Below are 14,699 nucleotides of genomic sequence, written 5' to 3' on the forward strand. Positions count from 1 at the left end.
TAGGTCTTCGGGCTTGTAACCGAAGGGTTGCCGGTTCGATCCCCGACCAGTAGTCCACGGCTGAAGTGCCCTTCAGCAAGGCACTAACCCCTCACTGCTCCCCGAGCGCCACTGTAGCAGGCAGCTCACTGTCGGGATTAGTGTGTGCTTCACCTCATTGTGTGTCCACTGTGTGCTGAGTGTGTTTCACTAATTCACGTTCAGATTGGGATAAATGCAGAGACCAAATTTCCCTCACGGGATCAAAAGAGTATATATGCTTATACTTACTGAAAAGTAGTCCAACAGTAGTCCAACAGTTAACTAGAGACCAGCATAAATAAATATGGACAAATAAGAGAGTAATGTATAATGTAGACAAGGTAGTATAGCTACTTAGTAAGGCCCAATCCCATTTCTCATTCATACCCCTTCCCCTACCCCAAACAAAAACAAAACTTAGATTCACCTTGTTCTCAACGCAACCCTGCACACAACCGCAGAACCCTTTGGCCGCCGCCACCGCGTAGATTCAAATTCTATTATATTTCTAGTTAAAGTAGGGCATTCCACGCATCATCCTTTAAGCATTAACGAAAAACTGAATTTGTCCTGCTTTCTATGAACTGTAACTTTTGTATGTGACTGTGCATGAGCTGCGCTTTTTACGCACGCAGCCTTTCCTTGCCCCCCCACCTCGCTCTCTCTAGCCCGCTGCCCCTCCTCTGCATGTGCATTTAACAAAATATTCACGATTGTTGAAGGATTGTTGTTGCCACATAGAAGCATTGCATAGAAGACGTCTGGCTAAATTGCTTAGCATCGTGACCATGCTGCGCAAATTTGTTCAAAACTGCTGCATTGAAGTTAACTCTGCTACGGTCTTATCACAACATAGTAGGCTACATTAAGGAGACTAAACTAAGTTAAGTTATGGAATCAAGCAGTATCTCAAAGCTAACGTTATAATACTGTTTGGATGTCGAATTTAGCATTCTTAGCCTACTTACAGCTGCTTGTCAATTTCGTTGAAGGGCTCATTTTATTGACTCTGACACTGAATGTTTGCAAAATCCCGATGTAAAAGGAAAAGTGTTTTCCAAAATTCAAAAGTGCTTGTCCCAAGGAGAAGTACAAACCTTTATTTTAACTATGTAGAAAATGTTATGAATTGAATCCACACATCAGCAGCCTTTTAACTGTGTTACAATTGCAAGGGTTCCCTCACGAACGTCTTAAAATGACAGGCACTTAATTAGACCTATACACTACCAAGACGATCTTAATACCCCCGATCTTAATTGAGCTCAATTACATTTTAGCAAATCCAGCTGAGATCCTGGAATTGTTAGAATGATCTGTTTTCAATATATTGGGTGTCTCATCTCTGGTCATCATTGACTTTGAGGAAGACACAGTTGTGTCGAAACGTTAGACTCTTTGCACCAAAATAAAAGACTGCAAGTAATCAGTGTGCTCCAGCTCCCTTTGTCCAATTCTATTTCTGTTGCCACCGCTCAATAAGAATTCCATTGTTTATCAGTTTATTTATCCGATATTTGTCAGTCGAAATTTTCGATGCTGATGTGCGTGGCCATTCAGGGCTAGTGACGAAAGTGTTGTGTGTGAGGACCTTTAAACTGCCAGATGTGCCTGTCGTTTAAAATAGGGCCCATAGCCGGAATTAATTTATGTCTGCCATCCTTGGAAAAATGTTAGGAAGGTGATCAGCATCCCCATTTACAGTTAAAGGAGAAGTCCGGCGATTTTTCACATAGATCTCCGTTACTCGAGGTCATCGAGTGCTGTCAGTACGAAAATCAAAAATCGTTTTAAGAGTGTAGTCAGAGACTTTCTAATGAGGAGACACAGCACTCAAAAAATCCTCCATAGAAATGCATCTAGGCTTAGCTTGTAACGCCAATATAGCAGTTGTCTACGCATATCACACCCCTTCCGCGGCAAAACGTCGACATGTGAATACATTGAGCCAATAATGTGGTGTGTTGTGAAGACATTGTGCCAATCATGTGTTGTGATCTCGCCGCTGGAGCAAGATTGGTGTCATGAAACCTTGCACACGCGCATTTCTGCCGAAATGGATGCCCGATAAGGGCCCAAAAAGCGTTGCAATATGGCAGCCGAGTGGAGGGACTTGCCTAAAAGGAATTTGGTGTAGTTATCAAGACACGCCTAAATGTGATGTTGACCTTATATATGGGCCTCTTCTCCAGCGGAAAACGGTACCTCCCTAATCTAATTGAAGACAAGGAGCCAGTTAGGTGTGTATGTATTCATATTCATTCAGCCTATAGAACCTTTCAACTGCAGACACAAACATGGGCGTTCCTAAGGCATTTTCGGAGGCACAGAAAACAACATTGAGCTGGATGTTAACTTGGGGACAAACAAAAATAAAAAAGAAAGCAAAGGCTGATTCATTTTTATTTAAAATTTCAAACGGCAGTCTAAACTTTCCAGGATGGTCTTTAGTGGGTCATTTTGAACAACATGATGCACACCAGGACACTTCAACTCTGTCTTTGTTCTTTTATTGTGTATTTTGTCTCTAGCCATAATTTGTATTTTTTTTACATTTTTTAAACTGTCATTTTTGCAGAGTGAAAAAATTATCTGAATCTGTTATGGTTATCTGTTATGGCTGCTTTGTATAGAGGAAGTCGCCTAGACAGTCGTGCACACATACACGCACACAGCCTAGACAGCCACACATACAGAAACAAACACATACATACACACACACACACACAGACTTCATGTGCCAGTGTCATACTGTTTTTAAAAATCCCCTTCTGATCGTGTCATACGCAAGCTAAATCAGCAGCACACATCAGATTCTCACTCATTGCGCAATGCAGAAGTACATTTCCCTAACGATATCTGGGACCAGAGAATTTTGGTTTACGTTCATCTATAACAGGCAAACACTAGTGAGATATAAAGCAAACTAGAGATAATAAACAAGACCTAAACTAGAGATCATAAACAAAACCTTTGAACTTTGTGATGGAGAGAAGCTGAGTGGTTTAGCTTATCTCCTGCTTACAGTACTACTAGCATTGATGTATGGGCCTCTTGGCTGAGTGTGTGCTTAAAATACATAAGAGGGCAGCTGAGTTAAGTGAATCTTTTGTTTTTGTTTGGGGTAGGGGAAGCCTTATTAAGTAGCTAAGTACTAAGTAGCTATACCACCATGTCTACATTATACATTACTCTCTTATTTGTCCATATTTATTTATGCTGGTCTCTAGACCTTATTCTTGCACTGTTGCACTGTTGGACTACTTTTTGCACCTTCACCATGACACTCACTCTCTTGAGCACCTTACCATGCACACAGAATCACAGGCCCAGTCCGGCCCTGCCACTGCAAGCGCCTCATGCTTGATCATCCTTAAGCACACTGTGGATTTTTTTTATTTCATTTATATAGTATATTTAGTATTTTTTAGTTTTCCTTATCTTCTACTGTCTCTATTGTACAGTGGAGTTTTGTTATATGTATATACTTATATTTACTCTTTCTGCTGTAAGTGCATGTTGTGTGTGATGTCTGTATGCTACTGAGACCTGAGAGAATTTCCCCTTGGGGATCAATAAAGTATCTATCTATCTATCTATCTATATATCTAAGTAGCTTTAGACTGAGGCTATGACTGTTTTAGTAGGAGTGTCTGTTTACTCTCTCCATGTTCCCTACCACCCACTTTTTAAGATAAAGTGGGAAAAAAACACAAATATTGTTTGTTTATGTTTGTCTGTAGCTTTTGTTATGTAGTTGGTTTTATCTGAAAAGATTGTCCCATTTGGACTTGACTACAAAGTCAAAATATCGTCACACCCAAGGCCTGCTGACAAGCACCCCCGATCTGGCACCAAACTCAAACTTTGTGCCAACCTTTATATCCCCGGCCAGTCCCTAATCATTGCTTCATGTTTTCTCTCTTTGTTTTCTATCTGTCTATCTTCAAAACAACATTTCCAACTCTCTCTCTCTCATTTGTACCGTTTTTCTCAACACCATGTGATCTCTACACAGGGGCGTAACTGTCGGTAACTATCGCTTACGGGCCCGGACCAATCAGGGGTTCGCGAGACTTTGACAGACATAGATTAACGACCGGGCCCTTATAAACACCTCTACCCGCGACCGAGCCTTTCATTGTAAGACGCTCCTGCTCGATGGTGTCCCTCTTTAAGAATGACATCCAACAAAATAAATACCATACATAAAGTAATTACACAAATATATTTCAATAAATAATGACAACATATTTTAGTGATCATTTAATACATTTCTGAAACGAACAATGATGAATTTCAGTGTATTTTGTTTTGAATTGAGACTGGGGATTATGGGATATGGTACATATAAGTGAAAATGCGTATTGTACTGTATGCAAAATAGTAAACACATTGAACTTTCACGTTGAATAATTTCAAAGTTCTACAACCTGAGACACTTTGCACCGAGAAAGACAATTAACTGTTTTTTTTCAAGCAAAACTTTACAAAGATAAAAGCTACTAATTTTCCAATACAACTGTTGTCATAGAAGTAGAAACTTTTTTCCGACAGTGTCACCAAGCATTGATTTACTTATTTAATTCCAAAGAATGTGTGTGGTTCTAGGAATCATGCTACTCTAAGGGGGGAATTCTCCCATTCGTGCGTAAATCATTTTACGCACTTCAGTTACGCACCTCTGTATTATGCGTATTCTCCCATTACCGCCTCTGTCACACCCACAGTGGGCAAGTTCGAAATCAAGGCGGCCTTATGAAAGAGGCGTGATTTATTTAAAATAGAACCAGACTGATCCACCAATTTAGGTTGATATGACTTGATGAAAAAAATGGACAGATTCAAACGAAGTAGGCTCTGGGATTATGACTTTATGTAAGTTAACACTGAAGATGCCCATTCGGTAAGCTCCAATATCCAAACGGGTTTATAGCGGATGATTATAACGTTTTTTTCACTATTTAACATAGTCTCATGGATAAGGTAATGTTGGGATATGCCACCGTGTGACACTGTAATAGGGGAAAACATGAAGCTGTATCAGCATATTAAGCACCAAATTTGATACTGTAATGTTAATTTGTAACATTCTGTGTAGCCTACGTGTATTTAGAACTAGGCCTACTGCCGACATGGAACAATATGCTGTTTCACCTTGTAGTGGCGCTCGACCTTAATACAGCCCTCCGGAGCGCATAGCTGGGAAGGTGCCTAAGCCATGGAAGAATGCATGCAAGAGTTAAGAAACGCCCAAATTTCAGGGTTGCTCCTCCCAAAACGTTTAAAAACGATTGCGTGTTAAAGGAGAAATCCGGCGAGTTTTCACATAGATCTATGTTTTTCGAGGTCACCGAGTACTGTTGGTACGAAACAAACTGAAAACAATCGTTTTTACCTGGCTCGAGTTGATACAAGCAGCAGCTAGTGGAGCCAGGCAGCTACAGCGCTACACTCTGGGGGCATGTCCGTGAGCCCCAATGTACATGCCCACATGCGGAACATATCTACCAAATTGCATGCTTCTATCCACCGTGTAACGATTTTTCACACAATCTCCCCTACTATCTAGGACACTGGGAACAAATTAAGATGATAAAGGTTCATTAATATTTACATTTATGGAGTTTTTCCTGCTCCTGTTAACCATGTCATTGGTATGAATGGTGGCAGGCCTACTGCTATCAGGTCATGCCAATTTTTGGAGGGTAAATAAAAACAACCATCTAGATGCTTTTGATTTCTTTTGCCATCCCAATGTGATTAATGGTCTCAGCCTGGCCCCCCCATATAACAATTATGGCTCCGCCACTGTAAATATAGTGCAAAAAAAACCTTTCCTGGTAGATAGATAGATAGATAAATACTTTATGTAGCGTGGTATGTAGCGTGAGTGTGATGACTGTGTGTGTGTGTGGACTTTCCTGGTACGTACTGAGGGTGTGATAACACTCAGTGTGTTATTTATCTCAGAGGTGTGACATGCATCAATTTCTCAGTATCTACCTCACCCCTTACATAGAGGTGAAGCTTCTCTTAGAGCACTCATATCCTGAAGACCTTTCAACGTTAGCTTGCACACTGTGTGTGTGTGTGTGTATGTACTTTGTGTCCGCATAACACACTCATCTGTTGTTCTTAGAATCCACATATATGATGTGATCTGGGGAAACCCATCACATTGTGAAATGTCACCAACTTAACATTCTGATACCATCCTAGCCACATCCAGAATTTGTGTGTATGTGTGTATACTTATCTCTTTGTGTGTGTGTGTGTTTGTGTGTGTGTGTGTATTATTCTGTGTGTGCTCATACAGTACACTCACGTCTCTTGTGTGTGTATCCACATACACACTTATCTGTCTGTGTGTGTGTGTGTGTGCTCATGTGATGCCACTTCCTCCTCATATGCAGCTCATGCAGATACCCTTCCTTTTGTTTCACTCTAACACGAACAAGCAAAAAACATCCTTCCATTCCCTCTAACACAAACATGCCGTCACTGTGTAACGTGACTGAAATCCAGACATATATTCATTTCAGTTACGCCAGCTTATTTTTTGTATGTGGTAAAGAGACTCGGTTTCACTCTGAACTTTTAAATGAAAAATGAATGTATTGAAATGTTCAAGTTCACAACAGTATTTAAGACTGTGGCATATTAATAACGTCAGGCCAAGCTGTAGGTAAGCCACCGTCAGCCACCGTCAAGGCACATATGAACAAAGGAATCGCCCCCAAACAATAAAAAAAACTCCATTCAAACCAAACTGAAAATGTTCAATACGCAGTTGTTCGTTAACCCACTTTCGTACAATAGCATACATATAAATAGTAGTCAGCTTCAGCAACCCTCTATTGAGCTCAGAAACATTAAATAAATGCAGGCTACTACCAGTTTTCCGACAACGTCGGGCTTAACATAGGCCGACAACACAAAGTGAATCGTTCTCCCAGAGCATACAATCTCTAATTAAAAGAAGAAAATGAAAGAAAGAAAATGTATGAAACTAAATCAAAAGTTAGAGTAGGTCAAAATATCAACTGAAGGAGTCAGGGGTGAAAGAAGGGGTGAGACGTTTTGTTGTGTGGGCGCCGCCACGGAAAAATAGGCTATAGTTTGTTGTAATGAGGAATTTAATGGAATTGGGGCAGCGGTAGGTATGGAGGGCAGGTGAAAGGGTTTTTGGAGGCTACAAACAGGCTTAGGGAAACCGGTCACAGCAGAAAAAGTTTGGATCAAACCCGGCATCCAGCGCTGTTCGTCGTAGAAAGCTCCTTCTCCCTGTAGGCTATGTCTTGCAGAATTCTCGGAAAAGGATGTCGGGGTCCAAAAGTGCTCTCAGGGCATAGAATAATCCACCAAAGTATCCCATTAGAATCCACACGATCCTTTTCGTTCTCAGTAACTTCTCTCTTGCCGCAACTCATCCGCCATCGGCCCACCCTCTCCTTGCCACAGACTTCATTCAAATAATGACAGGCCTACGCTCAAATTCACGTCATCGCGTCACGTCCCAACACAAACAGAACCCCTCAACTGCCACCAGTCTACGCCAAAACCCACCAGTTACTATTTAATTATTATATTATTATAATTTTAAGTAGGCAGGCATAGCTGACCGCTACAACTGTGACACATATATCTCACTTCTCACATACATTCTTCCATTCCCTCTAACACAAACATGCTGTCACCGTGACACATATACATCCTTCCATTCCCTCTAACACAAACATGCTGTCACCGTGGCACATATATCTCACATACATACACCCTTCCATTCCCTCTAACACAAACATGCTGTCAGCTTGGCATGGTGGTAGTGCAAAAGTGAACAGTGCAGGGATTGAACAGTGCAATAACGTTGCTTATTATTAATTATACAACAATTGGGTTCTATGGAACTATTTATTTGTTTCTGATTGGCCAAGAGACATTCCATGAGTTGGAATGTCCCTGGACATTTCAACTCAGACTTTGCACAGCTAATAATAAGTCAAGTCAAGTCAGTTTTATTTGTATAGCGCATTTAACGTGCACAGAGTGCAACCCAAAGCGCTCCACATATAGGCATTAAGACATTGTCATTGACACATAGACTAACAAAGACAATAGATCACAGTCCCGCCCCTCCTCCGAGAACTTAGTTTCCGGAAGTAAATTTCCCATTAATTTCTCCCATTGACGTTTTGGAAAAATCCGTATCTAAAGAGTTTTAGAGCATGTCTTAGGCTAATCAGCTACGGAGTAACTCATAAGCATACAACATATCATTTCGAAAGTGAAAACAAAGAGAAAGTCCAAAGAAAGTCAAAGGTACAAGACGGTGTACATATTTTCATTTCGAAATAAGGAACTACTCATCCCATAAACCACCGCTCACTGAATAATATATAAGCAATGCACCAACCAGCTGATATCATTTCCAACCGGGCGACAGCATGCTAACCCCTTTCCTCCAAATAGTGATTTTTATATAGTGAATGTGCAGTTAATAGCAGTTATTTCAGGAGTAATCGCAAATAATCGTGTTTTTGGTATTGAATGTTATATTTACCATCGTTATTTTATATCGTGTGTGTGTGAAAGCGTTAACGTTAGCAACATTGTGCAGTGCTTCAGATCTAACTGCCATCCTGATGCATGGACCGGTGCATGGTCTGCTCTTGGACCACCATATTCAGTTTGCTGTGAATTATTACGCAAAATGTTCATTAAATGTACGAAGAAGTATTTCTAGGTTAATGATTGATGATATGACTCGTACAGTATGAAGGCTACAGTAGCCTAGCTAATGTTAACTAGCATTACCAACCTCCCTGCAAAACTCACCACACAACTTTGTAGGTCTTGTGCCTCATGCTGGCCCTTACAAAACCCACAAGCTAACCCTCGGACACACAACAGTCAATTATGTGACCCGATTTAAAGTGGTTTTGACCCCTTTGGACACTCTTGATTTCGTCCTTGAAACAGTGAAATATTCACAGGGGCATGGACGGTTTGCTAACCATTTTACTGCAGTGTCTAGCTGCTAGCCGGTGGTAGCATCCAGCTTGCATGTGCTATCAGCTAGCTAGCTAGTTCAAAAGTTGAAGTACTTATTGAGATACAGGGCTTTTTATGCCTCGACTAAGTTGATGTTTCCTATAAACAACAATTCATGTTCATAGAAACAACAAGGTCACTAAAACATTATATTAATGTTAGCAGCATTATAATGACATTCTAATGTCTGAAAGGCTAATGATTAGCCTATCGGCTACCTGAAAAGTTAAGTGTTTAAACTAGCATTTACAGTGTTCTATTTGATGGTGTATTGGCCCTGACTAAGTTCGTGTGATATATAAACCACAATCCTTGACACAAGTACCAATGTTCGTCTAGAAAGTTTTTATTCACATTAAGATTTTCGCTATAGGCAGTAAAAGACTGCCATCTTTGTCAATAATTTTCGCTGATAAAGTTTCAAACTATGATCATAACGGCCTTTCCACCAATCAGAGGCATCACTGTGGGATTGTGGGTAATGAAGTACTTATCCAAGACATCGCAATTAAAAGACATTTATTTCAAAACAAGGTTAGTGCCCCTTGAATTTTCGCCCATATACAATCGCTTAGTACAGACGTAGCTGGTTTTGAGTCTACCATGTGCAGTTAAGTTTTTATGGCTTATACCCGAATTGTCAATGGAGAAATTGCATTGAATTTTTACTTCCGGAAACTCCTGTGGGCGGGACTGTGATGCTCTATAGCGGACGGAGCGGCGTAATCGCCAGCGTACCCGTGACACCAAGACATAGAACTACATTTAAGAAATAACAAACGCAAAAGATGCCGGACGGAGCGGCGTACTCACCAGCGTACCCGTGACACCAAGACATACAAGACAGACAACAAACAAATTAATAAATAAATAAAATAAATAACAATTAAAAATAAAATTAGTCCAATTTCCAACCGGCTGAAAATGTCCAAGGGCAATGATGACTCGCGTGAAACTGCACACAGCTGTGTCTCCACAACCGATGCATGCAACGGCAACAAATTTCCGAGAAAAAATGCGAGAAATTCCCGCATACACTTTTACAGCCTGTCTGATGACGTTAATATAGCCTAATCATTAAGTGGCGTGAATGCGGTGCTATTGACCGAGTTGAATTGAACATAGCCTGATGCAGACGCACACACAATACGGAGAGAGAGAGAGAGAGAGAGAGAGAGAGAACTACTTGCCAAATTTTACGCAAATAGGCTACCCATGGCAAACTTTTACATCTGGAAAGAGCTCCTTGGTAACTATCCTGCTAGCTCAGGTCACGTCAACACTTGATCCCAGAAAGATTGACATTTATTGTATCTAATGACATAGAAAACATATTGTATCTAATGACATAGAAAACATAATGATTTGCATACACATACCGCACTATGCACAACTTTTATTCACTAGTGACTACAGCCTAAAACCGTCAGGTTGAAGGGGGGCTAATTACTCCATAGAATTACTCTCAGGTATTTTCTTAAAGTGACAGGCACTCAATTACACCTACTCATCACCAATGTGCACTCAATTGGACCTACACACCACATTAAAGATATGCCTTAGTGTTATAGGTTAAACGTCAATATGAGGCATTCAAATTACTAAATATGTTTAGCTACTAGTAATTACTAGAAAAATGCTATACTTTAAAAAATGCATTATTAAATAAATACACTCTATATGAATTCAAAAATATATGATAGAAACATATCACATAAGCTATCATTTTCAGTGTGTGTTTGTGTGTGTGGAGAGAGTCAAGCAGAATCTAGGATGTTCACTGTTGTGAATGATCCCACTACAGTATATATTACTGATGACGCCAGGGTGGTGGGGGGGCCCCAAAATCAAACACTTTTTTTTTTTTTAAAGTATCGGCATTGAAATCGCAATTTTGACTTGGTATCAGAATCGACCCCCAAATTGCGTAAATCCCCCCTACATGAATAACCTAAGGGGGGAATTCCCCCCCCCCATTTTGAAAAATGAATTTTAAGCCCTGGAAGGTGTGAAGAGTTAAGCAAGGTGTGTTAGCTTTTGCAAGAGAACTACAATTTTTTGCTGATTGGGTGAAAGGTTTTCCAATTTGTGTGTAGAGTTTTGCAAAAAAAAGCCATAGTTACAAAAAATGTGCTTAAGCAATCAGAAAAAACTGTATTTATTTATCCTGTCATCTTTGGTCCTCCAATCAGCACTGGGCTTGTAAATGTCACTTCTCTCTTGCTGGCCAATTAAAATCGAGGAAGAGGCGGGACTTACAATCATCAACAATATTGGTAGTGGCAGAGGAAAATTCAATCAGCCTAGCTTAGTCCTCAACATTAACTTTTAAAAGTGGTTGCCAGCTTGGCAACCAGGCATGAGGTTTTGGTTGCCAAAGCCAACCAAATGGTTGCCATCATTAATGGCCTGTTATTTGTGTACGGATGGAAGATGGATGCTGCTGCTGGCGGACAACGGTATTTGAATCGCGATTCGCGATTCCAAAATAGCTTTTGGACATGAGTCTGGCAAATAAACTGAATTGAATTGAACTAGCCAACTAGCTCCGCTGGTGGGAAAATGCATGGGATTCATGAGTTGTAGCGCTATCCTATTGCGTGCAGAGGAAATCTGAAAGACAACCGTTTATCCCACCCCTCGGATTGAGCAGTGCCAATGGTAAGTTCCCAGACCCTACATCTTGATGTGGGTCTGGCTCGTGAGGCTAATAGCCTATAGGCTATTTCATTAGCCTGACGAGCAAGTCACAAAATATAAATAGACTACTGCAAACAAAATGTAAAATATAAAGCCAAGTGGGATTACCTATTCTATTGTTATACCAAATGAATTTTTTTGTCTGTCAATGTGCTGGCAGATTGTTTTTGAAACCATAGCAACAATTAACGCTTGAGTAAAGCACTCTGAAAATGAGGTGGAGAGCGCTGTCAGCACAAAAACATGTTTGGTGGACACACGCCCAAAGGCAAGTTGGGAGTGGAGCTACCAGAGAAGTTCACCAGCAGTGTTCCACCAATCAAAGTAAACGACAGAGTACACTCATTTAGATTAGATTTATTGTGTGATTATACAAAATGATAAAGATAAGTGTGAAATCTAACGTATTACACAACCAAGCTACAACTTCCAGTATAACTCTGGCTATCAGCAGAGCTGGGAATAAAAATATGACTATTCACGCCAACCACAATAGCCATTCTTTACTGACCTTCCATGCTTTCACTGCAATTGGGTATTCTGGAAAATTCGCAATGCGTCCTCCAAGTACTTACTGTAAGAATGTGGAATTGTGGCATTTGTCACTACCAACATTCAAGACGAAATTTATTACAGACATGGTTTTGTTTTTGCTTGGGGACCACAAAAGAGGCGCCAGGGGGCCACAGCAAGTTGGAAGGAAAAATAAAAGCAACTAGAAAAGTGCATGAAAGTGCAAAAATATGATGTAAAATATCATACAGAGTAAAAACAAACTATATTGGTTGCTAGGTAGATGAGGTTTAATATAGTTGGAATGACTGAAACAGTTAAATTAATGGATAGTTTAAATGGTTAAATTATTTAGGTAGATAGTTGACGATCACTGACACTTGGAATGGCTCTAATGTTTGCTAGCAGTTATGCTAACTATGTTAACAAAGATAATAATGCTAACCAAGTTACTATTCTAACTAGCATGCTAACAATGTTAAAATGTTAACTATGCTAACCATGTTACTTAGCTGATCATTTTTAGCACTTTTGTTAAAAATGCTAACTAGCATGCTAACCATGTTACTTAGCTAACTTAGTTAATCATTTTTAGCAGTTATGCTAACTATGCTAACCATGTTACTTAGCTAACTTAGCTAATCATTTTTAGCAGTTATGCTAACGAACATGCTAACTATGCTAACCATGTTACTTAGCTAACTTAGCTAATCATTTTTAGCAGTTATGCTAAAAATGTTAGCAATGCTAACTATGCTAACCATGCTAACTAGCTACAGTGGGTAGGAGTCATATTTGATGACAAGTAACAGTTACAATGGCTGAACAGTTAAAAAGTTCAGTAGTTTAGAGGGTTAAATTGTTTAACAGTGAAATATTGTAGTGAGGACTTTTATTTTGAAACAGTTTTTGGCAGAGGAAGCAGTTGAAAAGGATGTGTAGTCTTAATAGGGCCAGTTTGTATGCTTAAAGCCTGAGACTGGCAGTTGGGCCAGGTGGCCTGAACACCTGCCATAGGATTCTAATTGCTGTGATGTCATAAAGGGCAATGTTAAATCAATGGGGACATTTTGATAGTTTTTAATTAATAGTTTAAAAAGTATAAAAGTTACAAAGCTGAAAAATACATAGCACTCCTGTCCTAAGTAAGACCTATGTGACAATGTTTGAATGAAGTTTCAACGTTAAACGGTTGAAGCTGCATTAAACGCGTTAGAAGAAGAACTAGAAAACGTAATTCCAGGGAATTACCAGTGCATGAAAATGCAAAACATATGGTGTGAAATATATATCCTGTTGTGCATAATTTGTTCCGGTACCGACCCAAATCACTCGTTCAATCACTAATCTCAATGTAAAGTCAATCGAATGAAAGCATTGTGCTAGCTACATAGTCATGGCATACACCATTGGAAAGCCCAGAGCCTCAGGATTCATTTGAGACCCGTGGTCGACTGAATGAAACCCATCCCGAACGGCTAAAACCTACAACTTGTATCACTAGTCACGCATTAAATGCCCCCACCACCACCGTGTCTCCTCACCTTACAGCCTTTGTGTACATCCCGGGCTTCATACTACTCCAACATGCTTGGTCTCATACTGTTCATAAGAAGCCAGAGAATCCGAATATCCACCGTGTTTTGTCGACATTACGTTGCATAAGATGCATAATTCCACCCAAACAGTACCGCTTTGTTGCTAAAAAAACAAACGATAACTTTTTTCTGACAGAAAACCACATATTTCGTGATGCTTATCCTATGTATCACCGGATTCACACCACTCAGCTTGTTCAGGAAGTTCTCCTGAGCACGAGACACCAGTGACAACTTTGTGTGACGTACCGCTGTCGAAAACACGCGATGTTAGAAGCATGATAGCCATGCGAGCTGCCTAATGGACAAGTTAGCTTTGATTGACAATAGCTCTGGCCTATGACAAGCTACGGGGATGGTTCAAAGATAGTCTTGTAGCCAATGAGTAGACCTTTTCAACGACGATGTTACAAACCCTCGGTGGGGAACTCTGGGAATCGAAAGCACCTTCAAGCAGCGTAACGATAGCTTACTAGTAATGAAAGGCGCTGGCCAGAGGAATACAGTCGCACTTTTACAGTTGGATCTTTGGAAGAAGAATAAAGAAAACATGCCGAAAAGACAGGCAAAGAAGAAGAATGTGGAAGTCTAACCAGCTGAGGAAAGTACCAGCAGTTTGAGGAAAGTCTAAAAAGTGATGAAGAGATAAGTGACATTGAGGAGAGTGAAGTTTCAGAAGACTCTTGAAGGATACATGGACTTCTTAGAAGGAAAGGACCCTGCTTTGAACGGTGAGTAAACACTATATATTTGTAACAGAAACCTCGATATATGATATGTTTATGTATATATTTATATTTTATATTTACAGTG

At 40.1% G+C, this 14,699-nt stretch overlaps 1 protein-coding gene across 2 annotated transcripts in view; it reads right to left on the reverse strand.

Annotated features, from left to right (window-relative positions):
* Nucleotides 1-14,699, reverse strand: part of il15ra (interleukin 15 receptor subunit alpha) — a 47,996-nt gene that overhangs the window by 17,790 nt on the left and 15,507 nt on the right. The window lies entirely within an intron of this gene.

The sequence above is a fragment of the Alosa alosa genome, chromosome 17, assembly GCF_017589495.1.
Source record: "Alosa alosa isolate M-15738 ecotype Scorff River chromosome 17, AALO_Geno_1.1, whole genome shotgun sequence".
NCBI classification, from domain to species: domain Eukaryota; kingdom Metazoa; phylum Chordata; class Actinopteri; order Clupeiformes; family Clupeidae; genus Alosa; species Alosa alosa.